Source organism: Rana temporaria, chromosome 12, assembly GCF_905171775.1.
Source record: "Rana temporaria chromosome 12, aRanTem1.1, whole genome shotgun sequence".
In the NCBI taxonomy this organism is placed as follows: domain Eukaryota; kingdom Metazoa; phylum Chordata; class Amphibia; order Anura; family Ranidae; genus Rana; species Rana temporaria.
The window spans coordinates 43,469,014-43,477,469 of NC_053500.1; the positions used below are offsets into that span (position 1 = coordinate 43,469,014).

An 8,456-nucleotide genomic window follows, 5' to 3' on the forward strand; every position below is an offset into this window, starting at 1 on the left:
ATGGCCGTTTGCTTCAAGTTTACTTTTCCTTGGATCCAGAATTAGAAAGTGAGTGTTTCTAGTAGATATTGCCCAATTCAATATCTCTGGAAAGTCAAGTCGTATTAACGGTTTGATTTCATAACCTAGAGCCCTTGAAACATTTCCCCCCTCATGTTTGGGACTCTGTGGAAAAAATCTGATTACGCTGCTATGTGAGATAGGTATGCCAACTTTTGCAGGAAGGCCCCAGCGAGATTTGTACTCGCGACCCCTGGTTTACAAGACCAGTGCTCTAACCCCTGAGCTATGGAGCCCTTTTGGTTAGAATGGAACACAAGTTATTTTTTGTGTTAGAGGTTCAGCGGTAGACGAGCTGGAGAATGTGAACGCAAGCAAAGAAAAGCTGTCAGAAGTGGGATTTGAACCCACGCCTCCAGGGGAGACTGCGACCTGAACGCAGCGCCTTAGACTGCTCGGCCATCCTGACCTGTGAAACTTGGCATCGGGGGAGACCGACGACGCTCACAGGTCGATCTAATGTGCCCGTAGCTCTGCTGAGGCCTACATGTCAATATTGTTTGTTCATGTCGCTGTTCTGCCAGGAATTTTATGAAAAAAGAAATCCGCTGAAGGTTACTTGATGGAGAAATTGCGATAGAAGCAGCTTTACACTTTATGTAGTTTTTCTTTTTTTTTTCCCTGGATATTCTTGCTAAATATTTCCCTGGTTTGTTCCCCCATTTATACCTCTCTTTTCTAACGTTTTTGAATATGTCCCTTGTTTCAACCTTCATTAAATCTCTGAGCTGGGCCCTCTTTGCAACAATTTCTTGATAAATTTCATTTTCTCCTCGCTCTTTATGTGTTTGCTCCAATTCAAATAGCTCAGTTGTTAATTTTTCCATGTTTAATTTTCTTATTTTTTTTTTCCCTGCTCCTATCGAGATTAGTTTCCCTCTAATGTATGCCTTGTGGGCCTCCCATACAGTGGCTACCCTTACTTCAGGTGTATTATTGAGGGTGAAGTATTGCTCCAAATCAGTTCTCACTATGTTATTTACCTCGCTGTCCTCTAAAAGTTCTTCATTTAAGTTCCATGATCCTTTTCTTTGCTCTATCTCTTTGAATCTGATTTTTACTATTACCGGAGCATGGTCTGAAATTGTAGTTACCCCTATTGAAGTTTTAACTACCTCTTCCAGTAACTCGTGGTCTACCATTATATAGTCCAGTCTTGAGTATGTTCCATGCACGGAAGAGAAGTAGGTGTAGTCCCTTTTATTTGGATATGTTATTCTCCAAGGATCTATTAAACAGTGACTGTGGATTTTTTTCTCTAATATTCTTAGCTGTTTAATATTTCGCCTCTGTGCCCCAGACGTACTATCTAGTTGATAGTCCATTGAAAGATTGAGGTCTCCTGCGAGTATTACATGTCCAAGTCTAAAATCCATTAAAGCATTCAAAATCCCCCTCAGGTATTTATGTGGTTGGCTGTTTGGGCAATATATATTTGCTAACGTATATTTTTTCCCTTGGAGTATTCCTTTTAAAAACAAATAACGGCCTTCCGGGTCCACTTTCCTATCTTCTACTATGAAGGAGATGTTCTTCCCTATTCCTATGGCGACCCCTTTGGCTCTCTTCTTTGGAGAATCCCCATAGTACCAGGTGGGGACTGCCCGAGAATACAGTCTAACACTAGAGTCCAATGTTATGTGAGTCTCTTGCAAAAAAACTATTTCCGCTGAGTACCTTTCAACCTCTCTTAATACCATATGCCTTTTTTCCGGGCAGTTGAGACCTCTTACATTATAAGTTAAGAAATTTATATTTGTCATATTTTCCTCTTTTTTTTTTTCCCCTGTACTTTTCTCGAGTGCATTTGTTTTTCCTTATTGCATGACACACAGATCTGGGTCCCTTTCCCTAATCTTCTCCTCCCCTCCCCCACCCTAACCCCTTCTCCCGCCCTCCCTCCCCTCCTCCCCCCTCCACCCCCCCCCTCTCATACCTTGCCCCTATGATCTTTATTTGGGGCTTTCTCATCCCCTCCCTCCTCCCCCCTTCCCTTTGGTTGATCCTTGACCCTTTGGTCATATTGGAGCTTTTCTTGTTTGGCGCTCCAGGCGCTCTTTTGCTCCTCCGGCTGAGGTGGAATTCTATGTTAGCCCGGTCTCCTATCTCCCATACATGGGAGACTGGGGAAGGAGTACTCTCCAGGTCCTCCCTCTCCTCAACCCCACTCCTGTTGCTTACTATATTTATGCCTCCCCATCCCCCGCCCCCCCCCCCCCACACCCCCCCGCTCCCCCCCCCTCCGCCGTCACTTCAACATTGTTAATCTTTTTTAGATGGTATTGGGATATCCAGTCGCTGACAAAACTCTGGAACTTCCTCTAAGAACCTTAATCTTGCAGAGATACCGTTTTTCCTGCCTATTAGGCAGGCTGGGAATCCCCAATTGTATTGTATACCATGTTCCTGTAAGGTTCCTAACAGGGGTTTTAAGCTTCTTCTTCTTTTTAACGTCTCTTGTGACAGGTCTTGGTATATTTGAATAATATGTTGGTCGTATTCTAATGGCGGCTTCCCTCTCAGTTTTCTCCATAGTTGGTTTTTCTCTTCCCAGCTTTCAAATCGAACAATAATATCCCTTGGGTAGTCCTGTACTCTCTCTCTAGGGCGTCTTATCCTATGTGCTCGTTCTATTTTTAGTGGAGAAGTTATTTCTCTCTCTAATATTGGATTACAGATCTTCCTTATTATTTCTGAGAGATCCTCATCTTGTGTCGTTTCTGGGATTCCACGTATCCTTATGTTCTTCCTTCTATCCCTGTTTTCTTGATCTTCTAATTTATATGCCTGTTCTCGCTGGTTTGTTTTTAATGCTTTTATTTCATCCTCTAGTTTTTTAACTGAGATTGCATTATGATCGACTTTTTTTTCCACTTCTTCCACTCTTTCCAGAATATACCCCATGTTTCTCTCCATTCTTTCCATTTGCGATTTGAGTGATCTTTCTAGTGACGCAAACATTCCTTCCATTTCCCTTTTTGTTGGGAGACGTGTCCTGTCCTGCGTTTCCTCCTTATTTCTTTGTTCAAGGTCTATTTCTTTATCTTTATCTATTTCTCTATCTTGATCTATTCTACTCTCTAGGAGTGACTCCGAGAGTGTTTCTGGGTCCGCCAAAATATAAGCGACCCCCTTTTTCTTTTCCTTTTTTTTCTCCCTCTCCACTTGGGCTCCTCTGGTGGTTGTTGATTTTTCTATATGCTGATTATCCCCGTTTGTCCCGTGGGTCACAAATTTGCACATCGGGCCTGGACTTTGACTTAAGCGGGGGGCCTTTGGGATTGCCCCGCCTCTCACACCTTTTCCCCTTGTGGTCATCCTTCACCCCTCTTGGTCCTGCAATAGTCCTGAATGTTTACCCGTGCTTCTCGCCGCTCCTGAGTTGTAACTGCGACACTTTACCGGGATTCTATAGAAAGTCCGTTTTACACTTGTGGGGGATGTATACTACACAAGACAATACCTTTTGGAGTTTCTAATATCCGAGCTTAAAGTTGCTATAGTATTTCTACTCTTTGGCTATGGCTATGGATTAGAGATATTCGGCGCACCAAACACGTATACTGACCCCGCCTTCTGTTAGTCTCAAGTGCCCGTCAATCTTGAAGACCTTCTTTTACCGGTTTCAGGGCTCTATAGTATGGTTAATTACACTATGTACTGTACTTTTACCATTATATCCATCGATTTTTAGTCCCGTTCTCTGTCCAACTCATCTGTATACTGTGGATACTAAAGTATCTTATCTTATAAAGTATCTTTTAGACAGAATTCAATATGGATTGCGTGTATACTGTTGGGGAAAAAAAAAAAAAAAAAAAAAGGGGAGAGAGAGAAAAAAAAAAAAAAAAACTCTCCCTATACTTTAATTAATCCCAATAGATCCCAATAAGGAGAGGGGAAATGTCAAGGGGGAGCTGCCAAAAGAACTATAAAATTACCGGCTTCTTTACAAACACATATAATTCATTAATGAGCTTGTGTCCCTTATGTTGCATCAGTCACTTTCAGTAGCCATTCTCCTCAGCAACATTGTCCCATGGATATATATTTCCTTTTTTTTTTTTCTTAGTTCTTGAATCTTAAATGAAGACTGGTACTCACCATCCTGAGGGGTGTAATAAGCTGAAAAATGTACTCACCAGTCTGGCAGCGTTATCACAGAAAAAAAGCAAAATAGTTGCTACAATGGGTTTCACCTTGTTTCAGCTTGTCTCTGGACAGACTATTGATGGCAGCCTGTGATCTTTCTCTTGGGTTGCAGGGCTGGCGTTGTATCTCCCCCTCCCTCAGCCCCCTCTCACGGAGCGGCGCACAGCCGCCTGCACGCTCCGGGGGGGAAAGAATCCACCGCACAGCTGACGCTACAGGGGAGGGCTCCGGCCCTCACTCGCCTCTACCACCCCCTCCCCCTGCTCGGCACGCCGTCCCAATGCGCCGTCCTATCGCGACCACACACCGCTGCAGCGCATCCATCCAGGGTAACCGGGGGAGCCACTCCGCCCACGTGACCACGTAGTGACGAATCTGGGAGACCCGTTTGAGGGCGATGCAAGCCCGCTCCAAGCACGGGCTTCGATCCGGGAGGGGGGACGGAGGAAAGGGGAGGAAAGGAGGATGCCCTAGTGGAGGGATCGAGGGATCCGGCTCGCAAACATCTCCGGTCCTAGCGTATGCTCAGAGCAGGGCCGAGGAGCGAGCGGCGTGTCTAGCTACTCCTCCACTCTGACCGCGCCATCTCCAGACTCCTCCCTCGTCCTGGTCGGCGTGAAAAACTACATAGAAAAAATAAAAAACCAAGACGGCCAAATGAAATATAGGACGTCTGAAATTGCTGAGTCCTTTCGGACTTTTTACAGCTCACTATACGCAATAAGAATAAACGAAACTCAAGAGCAGGAAAATATTAGAAAAAAGAAAATTAGGGAATACCTAGAAGAAGTGAAATTACCCAAAATCTCTCAAAACGACATTGAATCCCTGGAGGCTCCAATAACTCAAGACGAGGTATATGGAGCTTTCCAGGAAACACCGGGTGGTAAGAGCCCAGGCCCGGATGGTTTGCCGATCATATATTACAAAAAATTTAAAGAACTCTTGGTCCCAGAGATGTGTAATTATTTTAATAAAATAGGGGAGGAAGAGGAAATAAGAAAAGAATCCCTAATGGCAAATATTACTATTATCCCTAAAACAGGAAAAGATGGAACTCTGTGTTCTAACTATCGACCAATCGCATTGCTAAATGCAGACTTGAAGGTATATGCGAAAATATTAGCAACCAGGATAAAAAGTTTAATGCCGCAATTAATAAACACAGACCAGGCAGGTTTCGTAACAGGCAGAGAGGGAAGAGACAATAGCATAAGGACCCTGCTGTTAATGCAACAAGATCCAAAAAAGAAACCCCCAGTCGTACTCATGTCTCTAGATGCCGAAAAAGCATTCGACAGAGTCGACTGGGGGTTTATGATGGAAACCCTACAAAGTATAGGCCTAGGACCAAGGTTCATGAAATGGGTAAAGAATCTATATAGCCACCCGACGGCAAGGGTGAAGGTCAACGGGGGTATGTCGTCTGTGTTCGAAATGAAAAACGGAACCAGACAGGGGTGCCCACTCTCACCTCTCCTATATGTAATAGCTCTGGAACCTTTGTTAGCAAAAATCCGGGAAAACCCGGAAATAGGGGGGGTGAGAGTGGGAGATGAAGAACACAAGGTGGCGGCATACGCAGACGACATACTCCTATATCTGACCAAACCTAGGGTGTCCCTCCCAAATATCATAAAGGAAATAAAAAGATACGGTGAACTTTCAAATTTTAAAATAAACCCGATAAAAACAGTTATTTTGAATCTGGGGATAGATAAAAAAGAAGCTGAAGAACTACAGAAAGAGTTCCCATTTACATGGGAAAAAGAAGCTATAACGTATTTAGGAATAAAAATTACATCAAGATTTGAAAAACTATACTCGGTTAATTTTGTCCCCCTAATTAATGAAATTAACCAAGACCTGAAAAATCTTGCAAAAAAACACATTTCTTGGATAGGTAAGATCAATGCGTTTAAAATGATGATATTACCGAAGATTATATATAAACTTCAAATGCTCCCAATAAAAATACCGCAAAGTTTTTTTAAAGTAATCAAAACAGTAATCTTAAAATACATATGGACAGGTAAAAAGGCTAGATTAAGTTACTCATTGTTGAGCATGAAAAAAAAAGGAGGGGGGTTGGGGCTCCCTGATATAAAAAGATATTACTCTGCTGTTAATTTAGCTAGGTTGGTTGAATGGTCAAATATATACACAAAAAAAAAATGGGTTCGAATGGAAGAAATATTAAGTAGCACACAATTAAATAGAAATGTATGGATACCACCTAAAATGAGGGAATTGGGCACAAATACACATAGTATTACAAGGAATGTACTCAGAATATGGGACACAATATTTAGACGGGAAAAATGGGAGTATAACTCTCCATTGATTCCTTTAGTAGGCACAAATCTCTTTCCACCAGGAAATGGAACACGTTTTGGAAAGCTACTGGGGGAAAAAAAATTAAAAGATATAGTCACACGGGGGAAAATTAAATTAAGACAAGATATAAAGATAGGAGAAGGGGAACACATAATGAGTGAATGGGAGTATATGCAGTTAAAACACTTTGTGAGCACATTACCACAACCAATTAGGGAAGACAAGACACTACACCCAATAGAAAAAATTTGTAATATGGATAAGCCCCTGATACATGGTATATCAAAGACATACGGGATACTAACGGAGCTTGAGTCCCAGGAAACTCTCCCCTTTTTAGAAAAATGGGAAAACGACTTGGGTAAAAGGATTGATAAACAACAAATGATAGGTGCAGTATACAATCATGCCTCTGACAACATCACCATCGAAGCAAACTACAAATGTATGGTCCGATGGCACTTGACCCCATCGAGAATGAGCAAGATCCACCCAAACAACTCAGAGTTATGTTGGAGAGACTGTAAGCAAAAAGGAACAACTATGCATATATGGTGGGACTGCCCGAGAGTGCAAGAATACTGGAAAGAAATTTTGGAATATATCGCAGAAATAACGGGGGAGAGGATTCTTTTCAGCCCACTGAACTGTATGTTTCACGCAACTGAAAAAACAAAAAAACAGTATGGAACAACGTTGGTCCCAGTGCTACTAAATGCAGCGAAGGCTCTGATTCCAAAGAACTGGCTACACCCAAAGAGGCCAACAATTAAAGAGTGGATAGAAAGGGTGGAATATATAGAAGAGATGGAGTATCTTGCCTGTAGAGAGACAGGCGGCGAAGATAAATATAGAGTGGTGTGGGAAAAATGGAAAGTGTTCAAATCTACAGAAAAGTTTGCCCAGGGAATGGCAGAAGCAGATAGGAGAGAAACCAAATAGAAGACAATATGGCACACAGATCTAGGGAGAGGGGGGAAAGGGGGGAGGATAAGAGGGGGGGAAGGGGGGAAAGGGGGAAGGGGGGGAGGAAAGAGGGGGAAAAAAAAAAAAAAAGGGGGGATAGTCACTTATAATAGTAAGTAATTCAGCCAGACTGGTTAATCGGTAAAAGGGTAATTAATGGTTTAAAAACGCCAAGCTTACAATTGTACAGAAGAAAATAAACTCAAACAAATAAATAAATCTCACGAATGATGCAAAGCCACAAGAGATACGTTATGGGCGGTCGAACCGTGAGCTTGTCTCGCTGCTAAAATGTGAGCAGAGTCTGACGTGGAAAAAAAAAAAAAAAAAAAAAGAAGCAGCTTTACACTTGTCACCATTCCTTGCTACCTTCATCATTTCCAATGCATTGGAAGGAAATAACAAAGCCGGATGTTAAAAGTGCAAAGTAGTGATTTAATACAAGGTCACGCGGATAGCATGTGTCTTGCTGTTAACAAGAGATGGCCGTTTGCTTCAAGTTTACTTTTCCTTGGATCCAGAATTAGAAAGTGAGTGTTTCTAGTAGATATTGCCCAATTCAATATCTCTGGAAAGTCAAGTCGTATTAACGGTTTGATTTCATAACCTAGAGCCCTTGAAACATTTCCCCCCTCATGTTTGGGACTCTGTGGAAAAAATCTGATTACGCTGCTATGTGAGATAGGTTTGCCAACTTTTGCAGGAAGGCCCCAGCGAGATTTGTACTCGCGACCCCTGGTTTACAAGACCAGTGCTCTAACCCCTGAGCTATGGAGCCCTTTTGGTTGGAATGGAACACAAGTTATTTTTTGTGTTAGAGGTTCAGCGGTAGACGAGCTGGAGAATGTGAACGCAAGCAAAGAAAAGCTGTCAGAAGTGGGATTTGAACCCACGCCTCCAGGGGAGACTGCGACCTGAACGCAGCGCCTTAGACCGCTCGG

At 42.7% G+C, this 8,456-nt stretch overlaps 4 non-coding genes across 4 annotated transcripts in view; all 4 read right to left on the reverse strand.

The window, feature by feature from the left end:
• Positions 1–223: 223 nt before the first annotated feature.
• TRNAT-UGU lies at positions 224–296 on the reverse strand. Its single transcript has one exon. It is a non-coding gene; the product is annotated as a tRNA-Thr (tRNA).
• Positions 297–386: 90 nt separating this feature from the next.
• On the reverse strand, positions 387–469 carry TRNAL-CAG. Its single transcript has one exon. It is a non-coding gene; the product is annotated as a tRNA-Leu (tRNA).
• Positions 470–8,220: 7,751 nt separating this feature from the next.
• On the reverse strand, positions 8,221–8,293 carry TRNAT-UGU. Its single transcript has one exon. It is a non-coding gene; the product is annotated as a tRNA-Thr (tRNA).
• A 90-nt stretch (positions 8,294–8,383) lies between these two features.
• The window catches only part of TRNAL-CAG, an 83-nt gene continuing 10 nt past the window's right edge, over positions 8,384–8,456 (reverse strand). The window contains exon 1 of the tRNA in view: positions 8,384–8,456. This exon is cut by the window's right edge and continues 10 nt beyond it. This is a non-coding gene — a tRNA (tRNA-Leu).